The 25716-nt window shown below is 34.1% G+C and overlaps 2 protein-coding genes across 2 annotated transcripts in view; one reads left to right on the top strand and one right to left on the bottom strand.

Annotated features, from left to right (window-relative positions):
- Positions 1-19249, bottom strand: part of LOC129218455 (uncharacterized) — a 66651-nt gene extending 47402 nt beyond the window's left edge. The window contains exon 1 of the mRNA XM_054852730.1: positions 19130-19249. The gene's annotated coding sequence lies outside the window, so the exon portion shown is untranslated. The remainder of the gene's footprint in view (positions 1-19129) is intronic.
- A 162-nt stretch (positions 19250-19411) lies between these two features.
- Positions 19412-25716, top strand: part of LOC129218191 (protein O-mannosyl-transferase TMTC4-like) — a 110661-nt gene continuing 104356 nt past the window's right edge. The window contains exon 1 of the mRNA XM_054852408.1: positions 19412-19972. The gene's annotated coding sequence lies outside the window, so the exon portion shown is untranslated. The remainder of the gene's footprint in view (positions 19973-25716) is intronic.

The following is a 25716-nucleotide window of genomic DNA, read 5'->3' as shown; positions in this document are numbered from 1 at the left end:
ATTAAAATAAAAAATAAATTCGCAGCGCAAAAAAAAAGACGCAGATTTTAGGTCGATGGATTCGTGGGGCTCCACTGCACCTGCATAATTCTAATCCAAAATGTAAAAGCAGAGCTGCCAGCTACTATGAAAAAATCTTAGTTTCTGCGAACTGCAGCTTTAAACTACAACGTTATGAAAACTACCATCCAAAAACTAAGATTTTCTTCTTTTTTTTGTAACTTTACTGTTCATGTTATTAATAATTTAGATAATAATGCTTTTGCGCTAACTAATATTCCAAACTTTTGCTTCAAAATCAACAAAATAAAATTATCATACTACTGCTTCATCTGCTCTCTCTCTCTAAAAAATGCACACCGAACATTTTTAGCTTTGTCTGTCAGAACGTTTTTAGACGAATGACAGTAATTTAACTTTTAGTAATAAACTAATACTAAAAAAGTTTTCAATAAATCTGGATTATATCCCCCCCCCCCATTAAATTTATCAGTTTTTGAAAATGGGAGGGGGATTTTTTGGATTTTACTAACGTAACTTACTGCGTTTGTTACATTTGTTAATAAACGTGTCCCCTCCCCCAATCCTCCACACAAAACTCTGCTTCGAAGTTATATTTTCAAAAGATGGCAGGTCTGTGTTAACCCTTCAAGCGGCCGTGACGTAAAATTCCTTCACCCAGCGATGTATCGAAGAGCGGCCGTGTCGAAAAATTTCGCCATGAATATTCTTCCATAGAATTTTACGCCGCAGCCGTTCTCGAAGCAGAATATTCAAGGCCAAATTTTTCGACACGGCCGCTCTTCAATACATTGCTGGGTGAAGGAATTTTACGTCACGGCCGCTTGAAGGGTTAAAAGCATTATTAAAAACTTGAATTTAAATGAAAAATTATAAAATGCAGAGCTAACAATGTTTATCCGGAGAGAGAGTTAGAATTATCTTAAAACACATGTCAATGGGACAAAGAAACACTTCCCTTGTCATGAAGCGATAAGGCGTAGGAGGAAGAATGACAGCCAGTATTCTTTGCTGGAAACTAGTATAAACAGCCCCCCATTATTGAATAAGATGCGATGCAAACCCTGAGGCAAGGAGTAACAGGGTGGCGACAGGAACTGTGAAAAAAAGTTCCCTGATTAAGTTCACCAAATTTCCCTGATTTACATTACCAATGATAATGGTTTCCTTCCTTTGCTCTACTTGAAATCCATTGTATGTTTGTATAAAATACAGTATTTTAAACGTGTTAAATTGTGTGAAGTTGATGAACTAAAGATACCTTTTAAAAAGATGCTACTTTTTTTAACAAAATGGTAAAAAAAAAAAACATATCAAGTGAATTGTTTTTGGAAAAAAAAAACTACAAAAGAGTACATTAAATTTTTCTACATGGAAAGATAATAGAAAATTTTAAAAAAGTACTTTACTTCTAGAAACCACTTAGCATAAGAATGTATTAGAAGAAAAGTTAAAAGCACTCTTAAAAACATATGTGTATTTATGGTAGAACGAAGAAGTAATTGAAATAATTTTGAACTAAATTTTCAAACAGTATAATAATTGTTGCAAGAATAACAAGTAATAGTGAAAGAATAGAAGTAATGTAGTTATTCTTATGACATATTTATGCAAAACAGATGAAACCATTTGACATCCATTCATAGGGAGCGTTTCTCTAATCAAGAACATAGGTTTTAATGAATAAATACAGCATTTTAGCAATAAAACATAAAGATATTTACTTAAGTGCACAAGTTGACTCTATTTTAAATGATTTAAGTATCTAACGAAAAACTCCTAGATTGCTTTTGTAAGAAACAACTTTGAAATGCAAGAAAAAAAACAGAAAAAAAAAAGCAATTAGTCAACTTCAAAATATATAAATGAAGACTACAACTTGGTTATAAAATAAAAGAAACATTTAAGTCTGAAGAAAAGAAAACCTTTATAATCTGCGGTGACAGCAAATAGTATAGCGGCAAAAATCTAAGTTTTTTTTTATTGAAAGTTCAATTTTAGCAATTAAATTAAAAACACGAAGAAGTAATAGCTTTTAAGCTTTTACCAGTATTTATTCAATAACCAAAGATTTCTTCTTGAAATCGTGATTACAGTACGCTAATCATTTCGAGACAATGGAATAAAGGCAAAGGAGCTAAGGCGTTAATGAAGGCTTCTTCTTTGCCTGTATGGTTGCTTATTTTACGTCACATTGCAAGCATGAAAGAAAATTTCAAGCTAGGTGAAATAAACAACCTAACAGACACAGAAGCAATCTTAGGAAGTTCATCCTGCGGTTAATAAATAAGATTCAATACTTTGACGTTGAGGAAAAAAGATGTAAATTTATGAGGCAGTGTATAATCGCACCTCATTAATTTTACTTTTTTTTTTGAACAGATAATTGGCAGAAAATGCGTAGGGAATTCAGATACTTAATTTTGTAAAGCAAAAAAAAAATTTTCTTTCGTCATAAAATCAATTTTTCCTGATTTTTTGTTATTTTTCCGAAATTCCCTGATATTTCCCTGATTAATAAAGTTCCCTGACTTTTTCCTGATCTCCCTGATCTGTCGCCACCCTGAGTAAGGAAGTGATTCTGGGTATTCAGCAGTGGCTTATCAGTAGTGTTCCCAAAGTAAAAGGTCCTTAGAAGATTATTGTTTAGCATAGGCGGATTTAGGCCGAAATATTTGGGGGTGCAACAATAACATGGATTTGGGGGGGGGGGGGTATTTCCGAAGTAACAAGGCAGTGGCGAAATCAGAAAATAATTTTAGGGCGGGACACACTTTTAAGTCTAAAAAACGCGATGTAAACCATATTTAGTAAGATTAGGGGATGGGCAATTCTTAGCATTTCAAACTGCAGAAAAAGGTTTAAACGAAAGTCGATAATGGAAGCAATGGGTGAGTCCAGCTTCTGGTTTGGAATGGGATTCACGCCCCAGAAAAAATTTGAAATAGTAGTTTTGAAAACGCAGTTTTAGTTCTTGTTGATATTTTAGAGGCAAGAAAGGTACGTGTGGCTCCAAGGCTATTTTTAGAAATTTTAGTCTTATAAATGCGATTCAAGTCCAAATTTATAGTTTGGGTTAGGAATAAGACTCATAGACTGTCTCCAATCGATTTTTTGAAAAGCAGATAGAAATACGTCCCCCCCCCCCCATCTCCCCACGCTACCTCTTTAACTTTTCATAATTGAAGTTCCAAAAATACTACGGAGGACAATTTTTGATGCTGTTACTGGACGGGGTGTTCTGGAGCTCTCCCCTGGAAATTTTTCGAAATTGAAGTCCTAAAAATGAAGTTTTTCTGCAATACTCCATGGTATTAAAAAAAAAAGATTCTCCCACTTAAATATTTCGAAATAGTAGTTTTCAAAACCAAAATATTAAGTCTTTGATGCTATTAGAGAAAGGGGGTCGGAGGCCCTTGTTCCAAAATTAAAGTCTTAAACACATGAGTGTAAGACCATATTTGGTAACGTTAGGGACACTGCAATTTTTCAAAACTGAAGCTCCAAAAACGCAATTTTAAACGATTTTCGATGTATTTAGTTGATTAGAAGATCTTCCTTGGAAATTTTGCGAAAGTGAAGCCCAAGGGACAAAATTTGAGATACTCTGTAATAACTTTGGCTGGAGAAAGGGCTTTGGAGAAGAAACATTTTGAGGACTAATAGAAAAAATGAAAAAAAAGGGAAGGGGGATATATGAAAGAAAAAAGATTGGTGGGAGGAGGCACACAATTCGCCGCAAATAATCTGAAGCTGTTGAAAAATTTAAATGCCAATATTTCTTTTTGAAAGAGAAATTAAGATTTTTTCCCGACATTCTTTTTTTTGAGCAATCACGATTGCTTATTGTTCTTACTTGACCGTCTTTGATGTTACGGTTCCTTTTTCAGCTTGGACCAGGGGCCTTTGCAGCACCACCGCCCGCCGTCCTCCAGGCGCGGCTGTCCCCCGGTCCTGAGCTATCCGCTTCTCCTGGTCGGAGGCGTTCATGTCCTACACACACGCACGCTCACACACATACAAGCACACGACTTCACACACTCCTACACACACTTATGCCTGCACACAGACACAAACACACATGCCTACATACAGACACACACGAACGCCTACACACACACACGAACGCCTACACGCACACGAGCGTACACAACACTCACTCACACACATACATACATACACTTACACACACACGCACCCACACACATGCGCCTACACAAACACACACATGCGCCTACACACGCTCGTGATTGCGAAAAACATAATTTGAATTCAAGATGTCAAAAATTCAAATTAATATATTTTATTTTATTTTATTTTTTTCGTAAAATAACTGCGTTTTCCCAAAATGTGATATTTTCTTCTCTGAAATAATAAAATTTTTTTTTAAAAAGCATTTACTCAGCATTTTGTGGGGAATGTCACCAGTCTTGTGCCCTCCCCCCCCCCCCTGCATGCACAACTGCAGCAAAATGTCCGAGAGTCCTCCTTCAAAATTTTTTGAAAATTTACCTTAAAATTGTTGGTTTTCGGTTGATTTCAGTGTAGATTTTATTGATCAAGTTTCTTGCAATAGTCGTGGGTTTTTTTTTTTTTTTTCACTTAGCCATTGTTGTTTCAAAATAGAAGAATTAGTATTGATATACGAATAAATATCCAATTACAGAACACGCAATTATTCTATACAATAACACAGCACTGAACAATAAATTGTTTGAGAAGTTTCTTTATTTGCATGAAATTATTTATTAGGTTTTTTTTTTTCAAATGGATAAAATTACTTTAATTCTTAATATGAGCAGTTATGTTTTTCTTGCACTAGCGACGTGTGGTGATACACTGGATTCAAGTAAATTTACTAGTATAGCAGCTATGATTTCCCCCCCCAATTGCGTTTCTGAGTGAAATATACTAAACTCATTTTTTTCAAAACTCAACCAAAAATTTTGGGGGTGCGGCGCACCCCTTGGCACCCCCGTAAATCCGCCTATGTTGTTTAGTCTCTACAATGCCCAGGCCACTTTTTATCCCTTGTTGTAACTGACGATGGAAGGCATGCTTTTCTCATAGTCAGCTCAATGGCAATCCAAGTTGGGAGGAGAGGGGGAGGGGCAGACGGCAGATATTCACTATTATCACTTAAAAAAAGGCAATCAGGGTGCCGTTTTACCGCTAACACAGCAAGTTGGGTGTGACACCCTCCCGCCCAAGCCTGGGGGAGCGTCTGGCCAGTTAATGTCAGGGAACTGTCAAGTGCTACTTAGGTCATGGAAATAAGTGTACAAGTTATCGTTTATAGGGTTCAGTCATTAGTTAGGCAGAATTTGTTAATGATCTGGGTATCGTAATAAATCAGTTGGAAACAGGGCCGTCAACAGGATTTATGGGCCCCTATGCAACTTTCTTCAGGGTCCCTAACTTTTTACTTAATCTTTAACTAGTGTTCCCGCTAGGCCATTTTTGAAGGGTGCAGCGCCCTGCCCTTTTCCATATCGGCAAAATGCGCCCTGCCCTTCTTTTAGATCGCAAAATGCGCCCCGCCCTTTTCAAAAATAAAATATGCGCCCTGTGTTTTTAAAAAGATGCCTCAAGCATCGTTTGGACCTGCCACGACATTGGGGAAATTTTATTTGTCCAGAAATCGTCTGCAAAAATGCTCATGTCTTGCCATTGTCCTTAGAATTTCACCCTGAAAACGGCCCCATGAATAAAAGGAGATGCAAACACCTAGGCAAAGAGGGGATGATATTCTCAGAATTCTAACAGACTTATCAGTTGGAAACAAAAGATAGATTTCTTCTTTCTACTGAGGATGGGTTTGAAAGGGTGAGGGAAGGTGTTTGTCCGCGATGTCGGTTGGGGGGGGGGTATTGTTTAATTCCTCCCCATCCTTGAGTTTCTGAGAAAGAACAATAAGAAAGGGAAGGTGGTAGGTAATCTCCCTATAGGTCGGTTGGGGGGGGGGTATTGTTTAATTCCTCCCCATCCTTGAGTTTCTGAGAAAGAACAATAAGAAAGGGAAGGTGGTAGGTAATCTCCCTATATTGTTTTCATCTGTAAGACCAGGGGGCGCCAGTTCCAGGAAAAATAGAAGGGGTACTACTTGTCAGACAAGAACAGATGCAGATGAACTGCTCCATTTCTTGTTCGAAAGTCAGAATGCAAACGCAAATGGTTCTTGATTTGAAAGTACACGGTTCTTGAGGATGGTTCTGGCCAAAAAAATATGAAGATTACTGAAATATTTCAGGTTGTTCTTTTTCTTTTTTCCTGCAAAACAGAACAGAAGCAGGGTTCGTATGCTCTTGATAATCCTTGTAAAAGGCTTGGAAAGAGCGTTTATTTTGAAGTGATTGATAAAAGTTTTTAAAGCTAACATAGTGCTTGAATTCATTCGAGTCTAAGGAATGCACAACCTATGGCTCGCGAAGTCTGTTGAATTAACCCGCGAAAAATTTTAAAAAAATTATATAAATAAAAAATATTTGAAAAAAAAATTAAATAACTAAGTTTGTGAAATTATCGTTTCAAAACTCAGTTACTGTTCTAGTTAACAATTTCAAGGTCCCATACAGGTCAATTTTACCCTATTTATAAATATCACTTCCCCGAAATCGCACTTGCAAAATCGGAAGATTAATGAAAATAATGTTACAAAAATGGCACCTTCACCAAAATGAAAATAATTTTTGAAATAGAATGTTGAATTGAGCAATAAATATCGTATGACTAGGCCATTTTCGTAGCTTTTCAGCTCTTTATGTCTGTTTTTCGTTTGCACGTGGAAATTAGGCTTAGCTCATTCTGGCGCATTGCGAAGCAATTGTGAAGCAATCTTTTTGCATCTGTTTCTGATTGGTGAACTTTCATATTGTTTTCTAAGTAGTACACAGCCTACTGAACCAAAATACAAGGGTATTTTTTTGTTATCTTGAATTTTAGCCCCTTTCAAAGACTAGCACCCTGCCCCTTTTTTTTCTAGAGTGAACACTATTTTTACCTCCTCTTTTTAGGCTCCATTTTCACATAAATATTTAAAATTGATTTGCAATTTTAGGAATGGGGGACCCTTTTTGTAGCTCAGACAATTTTATGTCGATAGCAAAACAGGCCATTATATTTTTTTCCCTCACGGTGTGTCTTTTCCTTCACGCATGTGTCTGTGTACTTTAACAGAAATGAATAAAAAAATAAAGAAAAAACGTTTCTACTGTCTGTCTTTTTTTACCTCCTTGGAGAAGAAAGGATATCAGGAGAGTGAAGCAGGGATCTCCTTTGGGTTGAGGGTAAATATCTCCAACTTTAGGGGGTCCGGGGGTTTATCCCCCAGGAAAATTTTTGAAAAATACACTAAAAATTCTGCATTTTGAATCCTTATACTGGATAATACAAACTACAAAAACATGAGGAAAGAAAAAAGGAAAACAAAACATTTCTTGAACTTTACACTCTTTTGCAAACTAAGACAATACAAAATACAAACTGCTCGTGGTTCGACAAATCGTTGATATTAATTGACAGAAAGAAAGAGTGTTGAGGGAGAAATGATGACACATTGTCACTTACTCACATCGACTCTCGGTATAATTAGTTTTCTATCATCCCTTATCAACTCCAACAAACGGAACACTGAATTAACTGAAAAACGATCAAGATTAAAATATGCTTTAAAAGAAATGGTGGAAATATTTAGAAATTAGGTAATGAGAAAATAACAGCCTAACCATTCGGACAAATCATACTTTATACAACTGATAAGAAATGAAATTGAAGCACTTTTCAAGCAGTATCAGAAACTTTTTAAATTATTTTCAAGGCCTCTAGAACAATTAAAATTATTCAAAGCAGTTCATTTGTACTTTCCAATCTCTGATATTTTAATACTTGATCGTATAGTAATACATTCTAACTTAGTAAGAAATCCCTGTTATTCTGCACTACTTGTATTTTTAAATAACAAGTAGTGCAGAAAACGAAAAGGAGTAGAGGTAGTGCAGCAATTTTTCTCATGCGAAACAGATTGACAGTATGCAGTAGAAGTAATATAAAAGCAGGCAATAACAAAATAACTTTCAAAATATGCAGTACTGGTTTAACTAAATGGCAAAATGTGAACATGCTAGTCACGAAAATGTATCTCAAGCAAGCAATATGTTGCAGGAACGTCATAAGCATACTTTTTTACATTTTTGATGCAGAATGTAGCGAGGAGCTGAATTTGGCACATTTTAGCATCCCTTCACCCTCCTCGCATTTGAAGATGTTTAAAATGTCAAAAGTTCTTTAGGCTTTTAAGCACGTGAAAATGAAATTCATTTTTTTAAGTATTTTTCCTTTTTTTTAGTATTGAATCATGTAATTTTTTCGAGAGTTGGGGGCCCCCAAGGAAGCGGGGGACCAAAGTTATTATAGCTTGTTTAACTTATAGGAAAATCCAGCAATGATTCTAATAAATGGTGACATAACTGCCCTTTTTAGATATGTAAGGGCATTCTATGCACTTTGATGAGGAAACATCTTTCAAAGTGCCCCCCAATCGCCCCCCTCCCGTTTTTATAGAAATAACACTAGAACTAGTTTCAATTTGTATCACTGTACTCAAAACTAAATCAACTCATATTTTAAATCTTTTCATCCAACTGCGTCGCTTGCCTTGTTTTGAATTTTGAACGCTGAAAATGCAAGTGCAAGTCTTTTTTTTTTCTTTTTTTCCCCTTTTCTAGTTTACTAAAATTCTGTTTAGCTTTTAAAAGGAAGCAATTTTTTTTAGCCTTGAAACTCACACAAAAAAAAATCACATTTATTTTTGGTTCAAGGTGTCGATAGTGGGCTATGAAGATAAGGACAAGTAGAATTTCTCACTTCGAGTCTGATCACTTTCACTGAATTCACTTTGACTGAAAACTAATAATCTTAACTATTAATCTTAACTCTAGGAGAGAGACTTCCTTCAAACTAAAAATTTTTTTTAAGTGGGGGATTTATCTTTATCTTAGGGCCGCTTCGCAAGCCCCTCAATCTCTCACGGGGCCCTGTGCAATGCATAGGCTTGCCCCCTCTCTCAACGGCCCTGGTTGGAAAGGAACTTTTTGTGGCGAAGGCTCAAAAGGAAGGGAAGAAAATTAAAAAATCTAAGCAGAGAGAAGAGAAGAAAATGGGAAAATCAATGTAGGAAGAGAAGAAGAAAATTTGAAAGTCTAAGCAGAGAGAGGAGAAGAAAATATAAAAATCTAAGCAGGAAAAGGAGAAAATTGAGGGAAAAAGAAGAAACGAAACTTGAAAAAGGGATTTGGATGACATTTTTTTTATTTACCCCATCAACTAGTACAGCAACGAAAGTTGGCCAGTCAAAAGGTAAAAACAAAAGAATACAGACTGGACAATTAAAAACAAAAAAACTGTACTTAAAGGGAAACCATCCGAGTCTTCATCGTCATCTAAGCCTTCTGATATCGAATGCCTTTACTGTGGACATTTATATTCCCAATCGAAAGAAGGATTTATTAAGTGCTGCGAATGCAAGAAAAAGGCCCATTGATCGTGTGCAGGAAAGCAGTATGAGGACAATGAAGCTGCTCATCTTTATGACTTATGCAAACATTGAATCTCATCTTACCCCACCTGGTAGGGTAAGATGGGATTTTGACTCATCTAATTTAAACAAGCGTCAAAGTTTTTCTGCTGGAAATAGGATATTGAGTCAAATTTTATACTTTTATAATACTTGAGAGATAATAATGACATAGTTTTCTAATTGATTTATGAGTTTAATTTGGCCCCACAACTGTTTTTTGGTTAAGTATCTCATCTTGCCCCACCCTACCCTAGTTGTGATTCTTACACACATATGCATGCTTAAGGAAAAAGTTATAGGGGAGAGTGATAATGAATGGGCCATGGGGATGAATGAGCCACTAACAAAATATGAAAAAGTATTCGCATAAAATTATTTTAAATGCCACTAATAGATAGAGCTATTTGTTCCACGAAACTAATTCAATTTTCAATTGTTTGAGAGAAGCCATTTTTCCACTAGAGTAGGATGGTCAAGAATCTGATTGAAAAGTAATTTTTCCCTTTACAGAAAAATAAATACCAGCTAAAAAGTATCTATTATGTGTATTAGCAAGTCTTTTCACATCTGTAAACTAATCGTAAGAAGTACTTAGATGTTATTTGAATTTCAGGTATTAAAAAAACCTGAATATATTCCCGAAGTATAGGTGGGGCAGAATGAGCCACTATATCATGGTTATGGATCTGCCAAATTATGGTTTTTTCTTCTTTTTTTTCTGATTTTCTCTTTAATATTAAACACAGGGCCGGATTAGCCGTAGAGCAGAAGTAGCAAATGCTACAGGCCCCGCGCTTCTGGGGGCCCCGCTCCATCAGAAAAAATTCCACAAAAAAAAAACTACTTTTTCACACTTCAATTTTTTTAAATTTATCTCTATCTTCATCTTTTTATTTAAATCTAGCTTTTCTAAATGCTCAGGTAAAGTAAAAATCTTATTTTTTCGTTGGATTGCTTTCCAGAAATTTCTCTCAATTGAAGGCTTAAAAACGCAATTTTAGTTGAAGGAGAAAAAGCTCCGTTGGGTCAGAAAAGTTTCAAAACTGACCTAAAAATTACAATTTTAGGCAATGTTTGGAGAGCGGAGAATTAGGTTCTCTCTAGATATTTTTTTTTTTTTTTCCAAAATGAAATCAATTTTAAGGTAACTTAAGAAATTTAAGGAAGTTAGGGTCCTAAAATTTTTAGCTATTCAAGCCTAAAAAAAAGAAAATTTAGGTTGTTTGATAACAGTAGAGGATAGGAGAAGGGGTTCTATCCTGAAATTGTGTTCAAAACTGAAGTCAATTTCAGGCTATCTTTGGGAGTAAAGGGTTTGAGGGATCGTCCCATGGTATAGCTGAAAACAAAATTTCAAGCTATGTGGGAAGATTAGAGAAAGGGAATTCCCCCAGAAACAATTCTGACGCGGTTTCAGATTATCACTGGAGACGTTATAGGGGGGGGGGGATACGGGTTTGCTTCGTAAAATGTTAGAAACTGAAATATTTCAAGACGCAGGCTATCTTTTTAATTTTAGCTTTGAGTAAAGAGTAGTGGTTTGGAGTCTTTCTCCCCAAATGTCGAGAAGCTAGGCAAGTAGGTGGGTGTTCTCTGCTTTGGAATTTTTTTGAAATTTTAAAATCGAGATGGTTCAAGGCCTTTCTCCGGAATTTGGGGTCTAAAAATGTAAGCAATTTTTGTTGATAGCCGGAGAAGGAGGATGCTGAAACTCTTAAAGCACAAATCCTAGGAAAGGGTTACCACCCAGAAATTGTTTGAAAGTCGCTTTCTTCTTAAAGCCTTCGAAATTGGAGTCCTGAAAAGGTAATTATTAGTCATCCTAAATCCTCTTTGGTTGCTTAACTTCATGTCAATTTTTCACTCTCAAAATCCCCTCCCCCTCCCCGCGACATGAGCCTGTAGATCAGGCGCTGTAAACAACAATGAGCAAAATTAAGAGATCATGATAGAAGAAAAGAAAAAGATTCTGAGACTTCACACTTATGCTGAGTGAAATAAATTGATAAGAGGATATTATTTTTTGATGAACTAAAATAATTATGGGTAGAAGAAAGACTTTAAATATCGTTTTAATTTTTTTCCTCTGAGTGGGAGGGAACTAAAAAGTAGGACTCGATCAATGCATCGGAGCCGATGGTTCAATAATTTAGCCATCGGCATCGGATGCTAACTTGGAGGAAACATTGGCCCATCGGCCTTAAAAAACAACGAAAAGCTGATGGAATTGGCCGATGGTTTTGAGAAAAAAGGGACCTTTGCTTTTTACTTTTTAATACAAAGTAAAAGGAGTTATTGCTTTTATATAAAATTTTTTACTTGAATTTCAGTATGAAATTGACCAGGACCAGTCTAGCTGGGCCCAGAGCCTGTTGCTGGTCGTCACTTTTGTATTTGTATTTGAATTTCTTTTTTAGTCACCCCTGAAAGAATTTTTAATACTGCATTCAGGTACATACAATTTATTTATTGCGTTGTTTTTTGCAGCTGGATGTGCGTATGTATCTCTAAAAAGTCATAACTCAAAAATGGTAAGCTGTAGAAGGTTAAAATTTCGTATGTGGGGTCTGCGTACGTTCCAGTTGTGCACTTCCGTTTTGTTTTCAATCGAGTGTTCTAAAAGGCCTATTCACTCATTTTTTGTGGCTATCAATTACTTATTTCAATACAAATCTAATATAGCGTCTTAGACTGATCATTTGATGATATATTGCCGAATTGGACGCAACTTGGAAACAAATATGAGATGGCGAAACCGGTTTTTGTGACATTTTGTTGGATTCCTGTTGAACCAACGGTAAATTTTTAATTTTTTGATATTTGTAATATGAATCACAGTAATGCAGTCTTTGTGTATCGCTTCGGCGCAGTTAAAAGTTGGAGGCCCGTCGAAATACATTTTGGGGCCCTCTTTCTCTATCACGAAACTTGTAAAACATTTATCATAAGGTAGAATCCATGTCAATTCAACAAGGATCATAACTTGATGGTCTCGGATTTTTTTGAAATTAAAGTATGTTAAAATTCATAAAAAAATTAAGAAATGCATTTTATTTTTTTACGGAACAAAATACCCGGGCCGAGACTGGGATTTTCGTAAAAGGCTTTTAAAGTAAATTATCTCAGGAAAGATAGAACATATTTTGTTGCGGTTCATTTTATTTAAAATAATATTTTTTTTTTTTTTTGTTTAAGAAAATATAACAAATTTTGAAAAAAAAGTTTCCCACAGTCTTTTGAAGAAAAAAAAGTTTAAAATCTTTTTTTTTTTTTTTTTTGACTTATCTTGAAAATGCCAATTTCAAAAATTTTCATTTTTTTATTATATATTAGTACCACTGAGCACTATGTTCCCTGAGAAGGAGAGCTTCTACTTTTTCGTGTAACAGATTTTAGAGGCATTTGAAAAAATGAGGGTTTTTAATGAATCTTTACGTAAAGGCAGACTTGCCAACCTTATGAAAAGAAAAAACGGTAGATCCAGTCAAAGCTTTAAGGGAGAAAAAGGGAGATTTTAAACGATGCTATAATAAGTAAAAGCACTGTTATAACAAGTATTTATTTAATTTTTTCATGAAAGAGAATTCACTCGTATAATCGCTCTTTTTGTTTGTAGATATTTCTTTTTTTCAGACATCGGTAAAGATGAATGTTAAACTACAACGCACGCTGTAGATCAATATGAAAACATGCGGCGCAGTTAGCATCCGTTTGAAAACTGAACGATACCGCGAAAACGGCAACGGCGCATGCGTGAGATAGAAGTGGAAGTGCGAACGTAGAGTTAAACCAAAATACCATCTCCGGAAGCATTTCGGTCGACACTCCGAACGCACCCATCGGATGTTTGCCGCTCACCTTGCGTTCGACGAACCTCACCGGTCGATCGGTAAATAACCGGTTGCTAACCGCAGCGATCTATGATCAACCGGTTAACGCATCCCTTACCATTCTAAGCAGTTGATTGGTTGATTGGAGCACGTGATCATTAGCTGTCACGTGATTAACTAACCGGTTGTGCTCGTTGAACGTGAGCTCACTGAGCAGTGCGGGTTTGCTCTGCTAGCCACGCCACCTATTAGGGCTGTGAGTAACTATTTTAAGGAAGAAAATTAAGTTAAATTTAAAAAAAAAGAAAAAAACCCCGAAAAAATAAAAAAAACGGGAGAAATGGATACTCAAACGTACAACCGGGAGAATGGAGTAAAAAACGGGAGTCTCCCGTGAAAAACGGGAGAGTTGGCAGGTCTGTAAAGGCAAACTTGAAAATTCAAATTTTTTTCGCAGCAAGTGACCAGAAAACACTTTTAATTCAGTCATATAGCGAAATTTTCATTTTGAGTCACCATTTGATTCAGGATATTCAATTTAGTGAGCACAACATGGCATTGCCCTTAACGATTCTTTTGGCGCTACGCTGAAAGGTTGCGTGGGGAAATGCAGCGAATGGGCTGGAGTTATTGTTTTCATAAAAAATAAAACTCCTGGATAATGTGGAGACTAAAAATGATAATTTCGCTATGTAACTTAAGTGTTTTCTGGCCACTTGTTGCGATTTTTTTTTTTTTTTTTTTGAATTTTCAGGTCTACCATTACGTAAAGAGTTCCTAAAAAATCCCCATTTCTTCAAATGCCTCTAAAATATCTAAAAGAAAAATTGGAAGCTCTCCTTTTCAGGGAATGTAGTGCTCAGTGATACTAATAAACTGCAAAAAAAAATTAAAAATTTTAAATTAGCATTTTCAAGGAAAATTTAAAGAAATATTTTAACTTTTTTTTGACGATAATAGCAAGTGAGAAATCATGACAGAACCGCCATTTTTGGCGGCCTGCACCTCTGCCTCAATACTTTTTTTTTGAGCAAAAAAAAGCAAAAATATTTCTTAATTTTTTATGAATTTTAACATATGTTAAATTCAAAAAATTGAAACCATCAAGTTACGCACCTTGTTGAATTGAAATGGATTCAACCATTCTCTCGTGCTATTGCAACATTTGCGATATTTTAAATCCGCCACTTCACGTCAAAACAAACTTGGGTGCATGTTTTAAAAGGGTTTTTCTGCTCACTCTAAGGCAGGGATACTCAAACTGAGGCAGGGAGGTGCACACCTCCCTAGTGGGCGAAGAAGAGTGTCCTGGGAGGCGTGCATATTTAGAAAAGATAAAATGAAAAAGGAAAACTAATTATAATTTGCTCCATTTTGTGGTCATATGTGAATATATTCGACATTATTGCCTTTTTCAGGTTGTTAGTGTAGCTTTCATCCACATATGAGTGAATCTGAATTTTCAGCATTAGCACCACATACAAAGTCAAAGCATTGAAGAAGGTATTGAAAGTATTCTGATGCACTGCGTTAATTACAATTTAACATTCAGAAATTTATCAACCACAAACAATATCAGCCCTCCCACCAACGTAGCTAGTCTTACATGCCAATCTCACTTAGATCATAGATTTCCGCAAATTAATGTATATTAGCTCTTTGCTTCTTTGATTCCCATGAGTTCTAATAATAACACGCTCAAAATAAAGTTATATGTGTAGTACTAATATATATACAGTCGAGCCTCCATATATCGAACTTCCACATATCGAAATTTTCTATATATCGAAATCTCAGCAAATTTCAATGTTCATTACATAGAAAAATTGTTTCTATATATCGAAAAAATCTCTATATATCGAAATTTTTTCGAGACATTCGTAGATTTTTTTTCCTTTTTAGACTGTTTGTCTCATGAAAAATGAAGGTTAGGGGAGAAAATTATGTTTACTAAAGGTTGCTAAGAAACTCATAAGAAATCTGGGTTTGAGGGGTGTGTAGATAGGTCGTTGTTCCGTTCTGGAGTACTTAAATTCCCTCAAGTTTATTTCAAATCTTAGTTGTAACCAGTAACACTGTAAAATCAGTTTCAAGTTATCCTTTTTGTCTGTTGATTATCATTCCCAGTCTTTTCAGCTTCAGTAAAAATCGTTCAAGTTAAGTAGATTGATTTTTTACTTTTCTCCCGATTATATTGCCAAAATGAAAATCCCCTCATGTTGCGAATCAAGTTGAACTGCCGAAGAATAAAGATGTATGAAGGCACAAAAATGTAATTTCTGTTAATTTTTCAGTTATTAACTTTCGTTTAATCCGATGCTCGTATAAATTAGAAATTGGGTTTCATGCACGAAAATTAGCTTTAATTTTAATGTTTTAGGAGATTTTTATGATAAAATAAGATCGTTTCTGTATATCGAAATTTCTATATATCGAATTTTTTTCCGGCAATTTGCTACTTCGATATATGGAGGTCCGACTGTATATATATATATATATATATATATGTATATATTGCATATGAACTTGCTTTACTTTCACTTAACACTCCGTCGGGCGCAACTGATCTATTAGGCACACCTCGAATTCTTTAGTTAGCCACGCCCTCTCAATAGCTCATGGAAAAATGTATATTCATTTTCTCAAACTTATGTTACATTCGAAAATCATGAAAAAATGTTTTATTTCTCTTCTTTTGTGTTTGTAGTTAATAAAGTTTTCGTAAGAAAATGTAAACATGCGTAGAAAAGATCAGTAGATCAAAGTGTGCTTCCCAGGCTCAATGCGCCCGATAGTGTTCTAAAACATATTGGGCCCGACGGAGTGTTAAAAGCCTGCTTCAGTTTAAAATCACGGTTTTCCGATTGCCCTCTACTTGTATTGACCAAATACAGGGTTGGGTTTTTTGCCGGGACAGTGGAAAAAACCATGGCAAAAATGCAAAAAAACCGGCAAAAATGGAAAAAACGGCAAAAACCTAATTGCAAATAAAGTAGCATTATATTGTTAATCAAGAAATAGTGACAATATAATATAAATAATGCACTTTAATATTTTAACTATGTCTCTCCATGTTACTTCTAATTTATAAGGTGAAAAATAAATAAAAAAGAAATGTTGGGATTGCAAAACTTAAAATTTTAAATGTTTGCTAAAAACAATTTTTTCAGAATGAGCCAATTCCTTCAATGCTAAAACAAAGAATGGTTTACTTAACCCTTTCAGACAGAATTTTAAAATACTTATCCAAAAGTGTTTCTATTTGGTAGACAGTGTACTATGGTAAAGAGTATCTTATAGACAAAATTTCAAGTTTATAGGTGAGGAATTAAAAGAGTTATGACACATCCAATAATTTGGACATATGTTATAGAAATACATATTTCAGATAATAAAACGATGAGAGACATCAAACAAACATGTTTTTAAAATATTCTCTAAACAATAATAAGACATAATGTAAGCATTTGAAATGATTATTATAAGATTATATATATTTTTTTAAGTCATAAAAAAAACACTCGCTTTTCCGACGAGAATCCGTGGTTGGAAAAATAAGCAAATCCCATTCTCTTAACCCCTATTTCTTTATGTTGTCAATCCAAAATGAAACATTCTTGTACAGATAATAATAATCAGACTGTGAAGAGTCAACTACGAAAAAATCAAGTAACTTATTCAATTAATAAATGATTAGCAGCTGTTTAAAGTTCATGTCCGGTATACCGGACGCCATGTCTGAAAGGGTTAAGCTTAGTAAATTAATAAAAGATTACATTCTAATTATATATATATATATATAAATTTAATTAATCACTTTTTTCTTTATCCCACTAAGATTTTTAAGCTGTTTAACCATTAACAGAATATTTACTTGAATATAGAAAAATATTAACTTTCCCTCACTAAAGAAATAATGCATTTACATGCAGTACCTAAAGATTTCGCCACACTAGTCGCAACTCTTCAAATGTGTCCTGCAAGTTCTGCTGCAATAGAGAGATATTTCTCAAATTTTTCTTTTATACAATCAAAAATGCGAAACCCTTTGTCAGTTGCTTTTCTCGCGAAACTAGTTTATTGCTATGCCATACTTAAACAACAAATAGGTTTTGATGAAGATGGTATAGACTATGATATGATGATTTAAGTGATATTTCAATCTAAAGAAATGTGTATTTTGCTTTTTAATTACTTTTATTTTATAGTTTTATCTTGATTAAGTATACTTTATATAGATATTTAGTATTCTGTAAAAAATGCTATAATAAACAAGTTAATTACATTTTCATTGTAAGTTAATTATTTGTCTTAGATGCTACAAACTAAAATTTTATGTTAATGTTTAAAAATTTAGAAGTGAAAATGCTCCATAACTTTAAGTTTAAACTATAAAAATAATTAAATTAAAATTTTATCAAATTCTTTACATGCTTTTACTTTTATATAAAAGGAAAAAAAACTGTCCGTAAGTTGTTAACACAACATCTATTTTTGCCACTTTGGCAAAAACTGGCAAAAACCTATTTTTGCCGGGCGGTAAAAACCGTGGTTTTTTCCATGTTTTTTTCCGCCCCCGGCAAAAACTTGCCAACCCTGACCAAATATCATTGAGGTGATAGACGGGGGGGGGGGGGGGATACATGACAAAGTTGGTACTCACTTTCAAAAATAAAATGAAGGAGTTTTGAAGGAGTAAAATGAGGTTTTGAAGGAGTACTAATGGGCTGTCATTAAATGATGTCGCACTTTTTTTCAACATTGACTCCCTTCCCCCTTGTCACACTTCATGTAACTACTCCTTTTGTCCCATGTTATGTTCTTCATAAACATATTGTTACAATAACTGTGTGGTATCTCTTTTTTCAACCTTTCTCTTCCCCCTGTCACAATTTCATGAGCCTGTCTCCTCCTCAAGGCATGACATCACTTGCAGACGACCATTTTTACTATATCATAACTTTGATTTACCAAACAATTGTTATTTTAACATAATCACTTAATAATCGTTAGTATTTTGCGTCATATTTCGAGGGCCCCACCACTTAGCTGTAAGCCCACCACTTAGCTGTAAGCTTTAGCGGGTCCCCCACACGGCTGGGTGCGACGGTAGATAGTCGTCTGGGCTACGAAGTCTTGGTGCTTATTGCGCCGGGGAAGGTCCCGGTGCTGGGTGTCAGTCCAGCTGAGTGTTTACCCCTTAATGTGTGAACCTTGCTCGCCATGAGATACGAGATATCTCCGCCTAAAGATACTGAGAAACAAGGGGGTTGTTCAAAGTCACAAAACAAAAAGCTATTGGAAAAAAAAAAACTTCCAATCGGACTGAAAATAAAATAGGATTGGATGAACTTTTAAGCGATCTGTGAGACCACACCTCCCCTGTTAAGGGTTAAATCAAATCACCAGATCTGGCTCAAATCAAAACAATAAATATTTAGGCAATAATGCACATAAAGAGATGGAAAAGTTATCCATATGAGAAGCGAAAGAAATTTTTTGAGGAAAGATACTGAAAAGCTAGAGTTTTTTCTTTTCGTTCTCTCAAACAAAAGGCTGAAATACCAGCATGGCGCTTCCAGAATCGATGAAACCTCAAACTTTAATGATATAAATTCTACAACGGAATCAGGGTAAATACATGTTTTATTTTTTTAGATTTCAATTTTGATCGAACAATAGTGTCTTATTTCTTAGTTCTTACCTGAGTCGACTCAAATTAACAAGTAGCAAAACAATGTCTGATGCAAATTCTGCGGTTGTTCTTCCAGAAAATGGATACAACAGGAGCGAGCGAAAAGCGAAAGCGAAATATGAAGTCTGAATTCTTCACTTTCCTTTAAACTGATGCGCATGCGCTTAAAATAAACTCGCCAAACAAAGCCAAAGAAATTTTTATCTACTACTATCTACATCTCTTTGGCTTCTTATAATGTGCCAAAGCGCATGCGCACAGGAAAGATAAAGTTAAGGATTTAGGACATTTAGAGGGGATCCGTTCTGCTTCTAAATTATTCTCAATATTTGTATTTGTGTTTTATTTAGATATGTTCAGTTTCATGCTTTGTGTTTGTTTTGACCGTTTTGTGTTATGCAAGCGATATTGAACCATAGAAAGAACAATTAGAATTCTAAATTATGTTCATTTTCACTCTTCAATTTCTCTTAAATTTACGAAGAGTTCCATTAAACAGTCATTTTTTTTCTTCTTGAGAAGTTTATCAAATAACACTTAAAGTAATGAAATAACTGCTTTCGATTTTGAGGCTGAATAATCATTAAAAAGTCATTGTTATTAAAAGATATGGTCAATGTTTTAAAATTCAGAAGTTTGTCTTTAATGTTTCAAACGTCTTATGTTAAAAAAGTTTTATTTTTGGGCTTCAGAAAGATTTTTGTGGTGAAATTATTACTTTAATTGTTCGTTGCATATCTTTGCATTGCATTCTTGTGTTCCCGTGTTCTAGTTTTACTGTAAAATGACAGTTTTCTGTGACTACCTAACGGCAGTTTGTTTCAAATAATAGCAATTCTGTAACTCACTCAGGTATTTATTCACTTTTTAATGCTTTTTGTAATTGCCATTCTTAATAACTATTGGCATATAAAATTTAATATCATTGAAGAAAATTGCCAGTAATATTTTAATCAAGTAAATTCTATACATTTGCTTTATATTAGTTTTAGAGAGTAGTGTAGCCGAGGATGTACAGCATTACTAACTTTTTAATTTTAACCCAAGTTCGCGCCGTCCCCCCTTTTTTTTTTAACTTTAATATAACACTTGCATGGAAAAAGAAAAACATCAAAATGTTTCTGACGCAATTCTTGCTTGTTATGTAAAATGACCCTCTGGATCCAAATACGACTGGCTTTTTCCCCCTATATGTCCCTCTTTTTTGAAATAGTCCCCAATTTTTTCAGTTTTCGACAGTTTTGCAGCCATTATTTTTATTTTGGGGAAAAGGGAGGCATTATATTAGCATTAACATTCTTCTGAGGGGCTAGAGAGATACGAAATTTAAAGCATGAACATTTGGAGCAAGTTGAGAGATTCAAGGGGGTTTTCCCCCTTAAATTTTTAAAAAATCATCGAAATCGATTTTTTTCTAGAAGCTTGTTTTACAACTTTTTTATTTATTTCGGCATAAAACCGGAGTGTAAGGCTTACTCCTATGAGCCCCATGTCCGAAAAATAAATAAAAAAAACTTTTTGGGAGCATCATATTTTGCATGGCAAAAACCACGCTCACTTATAAGTAAAAACATTAGTTTTTCAGAGCTTTAAGGGAGAAAATCAACTCCCTGAACCCCCCTACATGACACGTCTGAAGGGTGACTTTTACGATTTTTTACTGCTACCTCTTTGAATAGACTAAATCTGCCCCTGCACTTGCCTGGTCCTTGCCGGAAAAATTAAGGTTAGGAAAAAGATTAATATATACTATAAAAAATGTATGTTCAGCTTAAAAATGAATGTAAGGGTACAAATGTGATGTACCCCCCCCCCCCCCCCCATTTGGCGACGTCCGATTTTTAGCACAAAATTGAAATATTTTTCTCTCTAATGAGGCGATAATTTTTTAAGGGGTCACAGTACCTTTCACACATTTTTTTTAATTTGAATAAATTTTATATTTCTTTGAAATCATAACATGCATACTTATTTCGTAATCAATAATTTATTTAATATTGCCTTTTAATTTTTTAAAAATCCAAAAAATTGAGAAAATTTTCAATTTTTTAAAATCCCTAAGGCTTTTTTGTTTTTGCACTAATTTAAAAAAAGTTTTTTGCTAAACGATCACTATAATCATCTCTAAAAATCTGTGCATTCATTTGCTTATGAGTTTATTAGAAAATTTTCTGTGATTGATTATCTAAAAAATCAAATTTTTTTTTTTTTTAATTGGTTTTTAAAGGTTTAACAATCTTTAAACATTTGAGTAATTTATAAAATGCTTATCCAATGCACAGTTTTGTCAAATATGTTATCCCGATTGCAAAAAGTATTACTTTAAAGCTCTACCTTTAATAGAAAAAATCCTTAGGGATTCTAATGACATGAAAACACAAAAAAACCATCATCGATAAAAAGCAATTTTAAGTTTTTCTTTTGCATAAGAACACATAGCGAGCGTGGCCTAAAACCACTCATAACTTTTTAAATATTTGAACTAAAGCAATGAAACTTTTCCCCCTGTGTTCAGAATAGTTTTTAGTTTTGAAATAAGCAATAAAAATTTTTTTGATTGTTTCATTATTTTTGAGGTACTGTAACCCCTTAAGCATGGCATCCCTGGTGAAATTAACCTGTGTTTGGCAACCTAAAAGCAATCTTAGATGTGTTCAAACTTCAAACTTGTTATCGGTTTCACGCAGGAGAGATTCTTGTTTTCTTTTTTTTTTTTTTTGCAATATACCTTACAGGAAAGCTTATTTTGTTTTAGTTTAAATTCAGTAGTTGTGTTTTGATGAATAAATATTAGAAAATGCCAGTTTCTTCAAACTTGAACGTTAATTAAAAGTTATCTCCAACTTGGTGTGTATCTGTAAGGTGCCATTGTCATATGTTGTTTTGTTTCAGACTGAGTGTGAGGATTTATACCACAAAAACGTAAGTTCTTTTTTTTAGAAATCAAAAAAATAAAAAACTCTCACTTCCGAAATTTTTTGTTTTTACAAAATCTTGAGGGATTTTTGTAGTTTTTAACTTTATTTTTACAGTATGTAAATTAATTTTACAAAAGGGCAATTCCTTGTTGTCGGACGTAAAAATGAAGAAAATTTTCTCAGTTTTAATTCCATTTACCAAATATAAACTGTTCCAAAATGATTAAATTTAGTTACAAGATACTTGCTATATCGCACTGAATAAAAAATCATGTTAGTTTTTCAAAATAGATCCCTAAAGTATAAATTTAAAAAATTTAAAGCGTTGGTGTCGGACGTAAACACACAAATAGTAAAATTGATGGTTCACTTAAAAATTATTAAAAGTCTGAATTTGCTTACATTTTAATTTTAAAAACAGCTTAATTCTAAAGTATAATTATGATTGAAGCACATTTCACAGTTTTCAAATAATATTATAAAGAATAAAATTAGTTAAAAAATATTTTTAGCTTGGTGTCGGACGTAACTTTTTGGTGTCGGACGAAAATTGTTCATATTGAATGTAAACTATTGCTCTTAATTGTAAATACATAACAATGACTACAGTTATAAATATGTAAATTATAGGTTACATATACTAGAATTTATATCGTAACGATTGAAAAAACTATGTTCGACGTATGGCACGAGGGAGACTTCCAAGAGCTGCCTTTTATTACAGACCAAAGGGCAAACGCGACCATGGTAGACCCAGGAAGCGGTGGGGCGACCAAGAAGCCGGAACAGGCTATATTTCTAATGCTTGAAGAAGAAGATGTACTAAAACAAAATTTACCTAGTAAATTCAAAAGTAGAGTTAATTGGGGGAAGTGGGACACTGGAGTAAGTGGGTCACCCCCAAAAACTGAAATACCGTAATCCATATGGTTTTTGTACTTTTTTACATTGATCATGTAATAGTTCATCACAGTGATTAGTTTTGCATATATTTGGATTATGTGGAATTTTTTTTCTAGGTCAGAGAACTTAGAATCTGAAAACTATTTTTTTGTAAGTTTAAGCAGCATTTTTCAAAGTGTTTCCCAGTTAGCATATATTTTTTTATGATCATTAAACATTCATGTACAGTTTAACTTAAAGTGCATATTGCAATCAGAATTTTTGAATAAATATTGTTCAAAACTGTTTTTGAGGAGGAGCCCCACTCCATCCCCACCCTTGTAAAATTTCACTATAAGAGGTCCCCACACTATGGGGTCAGGGCCTGATTACTGAATAGGCCAACTAAGTCTTGGCCTAGGGCCCCCAAATGGCCAATTTTTTTAACCAATAGCTAAAACTGTTTTCGCCAATGGCTAAAATGGTAAGGGTTGACTATACAGGGGCCCCGAAAAAGCATATGGCCTTGGGCCCCCTGATATCTTAATCGGGCCCTGTATGGGGTAAGTAGTTCCCCCTATAACAGTGAGGATTTGAAAATCAAAAGCTGCTTTCTGATGTATTATTTGTATTAGTGAAATACAAGACAACTATGATGACTTAGTAGGAATTGATAGTTCAGCTACAAAAGCTGATGATGAGTTATTTGTGAAATTTACCTGATTGAAAACCATCAAGATTTATATGGGTTGAATGTTGATAATGGTTCTTCCTTAGCCAACTTTACATAGACGCAGTCATTTAGCGTTTCCAATTGCTTTTTCTACTCATAGTTTTGGCAAATTTGCCAAAATTGATTTTGGAACCAATGTCATATACCCCACCCTTGGCGACTTTTTCCTGTTGGCGCCAAGAAAGCGATGTATGAGGACATATGTCATAGATTGTTCTTAGCGATGCTTTTTTAGTGCCAACAGTAAAAATTCAAATAAAGAAACATGATCAAAGCACTTCAGAACACAATATATATAAAAAACAACATAAAACCACAACAAAAAACATCGCAAATATACGCTTCAAAAATACCAGAAACTAGAAAGTTTTTGTACACAAAGAAAAATTAGTAGAAAGTATTTAAAATGCTTAAATTGACAAATTACTATAACAGCTCACCAATGAAATATGTACCAATAGAAATACAGTCTGAGTAAAAACTTTAAGTCCAGTGCACTTTTTTGAGAAATTGGACACACCTTAATCTTAGGATCAAAAAGTCATATGAGTGATAATTATTAACCTTAAATACATGTAAAAAAAACAAAAAAAATTAATTGTAAGTGTTTCATTATCAGAAAATATTACTGATCAATATTTGAACCTGAGTAAAATCTTTAAGGCCAACATAGAAAAAAGCGTATGAGGACAAAAATTCAAATATTTATAAGCTTGTGGTGGGAGTCATTCCTTCAAATTACTTCAAATATTCTTGTTTTCATGAATGAAACTAGTTTTTGACAAAATTCGGAGTGTATTTTTTACCATTCAACTTCGATGGTAGATTTCAGTTCCATTAATGAAGTAAAATGTCTCTCCTTTGCATAAACTCTTCTTGCTAAGTCACCCAATAAGTTCTCTATTATGTTAAGATCTGGAGACTTAGTTGGTCATTTCAAAGTTTCAACATTGTTTACTTGGAGCCTATTTCTGGCACTGTTACTCGTATGGATAGATGCATTGTTTTGCTGATATTTTCAATTTTCCACAGCAAAAAATTCAGCATTTGGTAAAAGATGACTTGGGAAGAAATTTTGATATGCTTGTGAGTTCATTTTACATGAAACAAACGCAACTGAGCACACACCATTGTAAGCAAAATACTCTCAAGTTCTGACAGAGCCTCCATCTAATTGGCGCTTGTAAGATATTGCTTTTTCTTTCCGTAAATCATGCCAATAGTACTTCCGTCCGTTTGGTCCATCCAAACTTCACTTCTTTTCCTTAGAAAAATTTATTTGTATTCATTGGTTATCCCAGGTCATGATTTCCTAGCTAAAGTTGAAAAGCTCTATATTGTGCATTTTCAAAAAATGAGGTTTAAGCAATTTTGCAGCATTAATAAAATTTCCACACCTTCTAATTGTGTTATATATCGTTTTTGACAAACATTTAAACCTATCGTCTGAATAAGTTTCCTGGTTGAGAACTTTTCAGATAATGTAATAATTTCGAAACTCTTCTTCCATGACAAGAGGACAAAGCTTTAAGTTTTCCCGGGTTTTCTTTTTACCCTAATTGTGTTTAAATCAAACAAAAATGTTGACTTCAGTCTTCGATCTTCCTATTTTTTCGCAATATTATGTTTACTTATCCTTGTTGAAGAAAAAGCTTCAATCTGCCCTCTTTCTTGAACAGTTAACTTTTTACCTTACGATATCGTCACAAGTAGGACAAAAACTTTGAAGAAATTAATCACAAAACTGCAAGTTGAAGGGTTTCCACTATCTTGTTAACTGAGGTGACATTTATTACAGTATAAAGTACTTGCAGTTTTTCAAAAATGCTAGTGGCCTTAAAGTTTTTACTCAAGCTGAAATGCTAACTTTGAATAAACCATTGCTTTTCTGGTTATTGCATGCTTTACAAATACTGTCTGTTGCGTTATTTCTTACCAATGAACATTAATAATTAATAATACAATAATATTAAAATCCTTTCAATTTCATTTTTCTTTCCTCAAAGAAAATTATACTGGCCTTAAAGTTTTTACTCAGACTGTAAGCTATTTTCCAACATGCA

This window comes from Uloborus diversus, chromosome 3, assembly GCF_026930045.1.
Source record: "Uloborus diversus isolate 005 chromosome 3, Udiv.v.3.1, whole genome shotgun sequence".
NCBI lineage: Eukaryota > Metazoa > Arthropoda > Arachnida > Araneae > Uloboridae > Uloborus > Uloborus diversus.
Note: the sequence above shows the minus strand (reverse complement) of the source record. Positions and strands in the feature narration are given on the sequence as shown.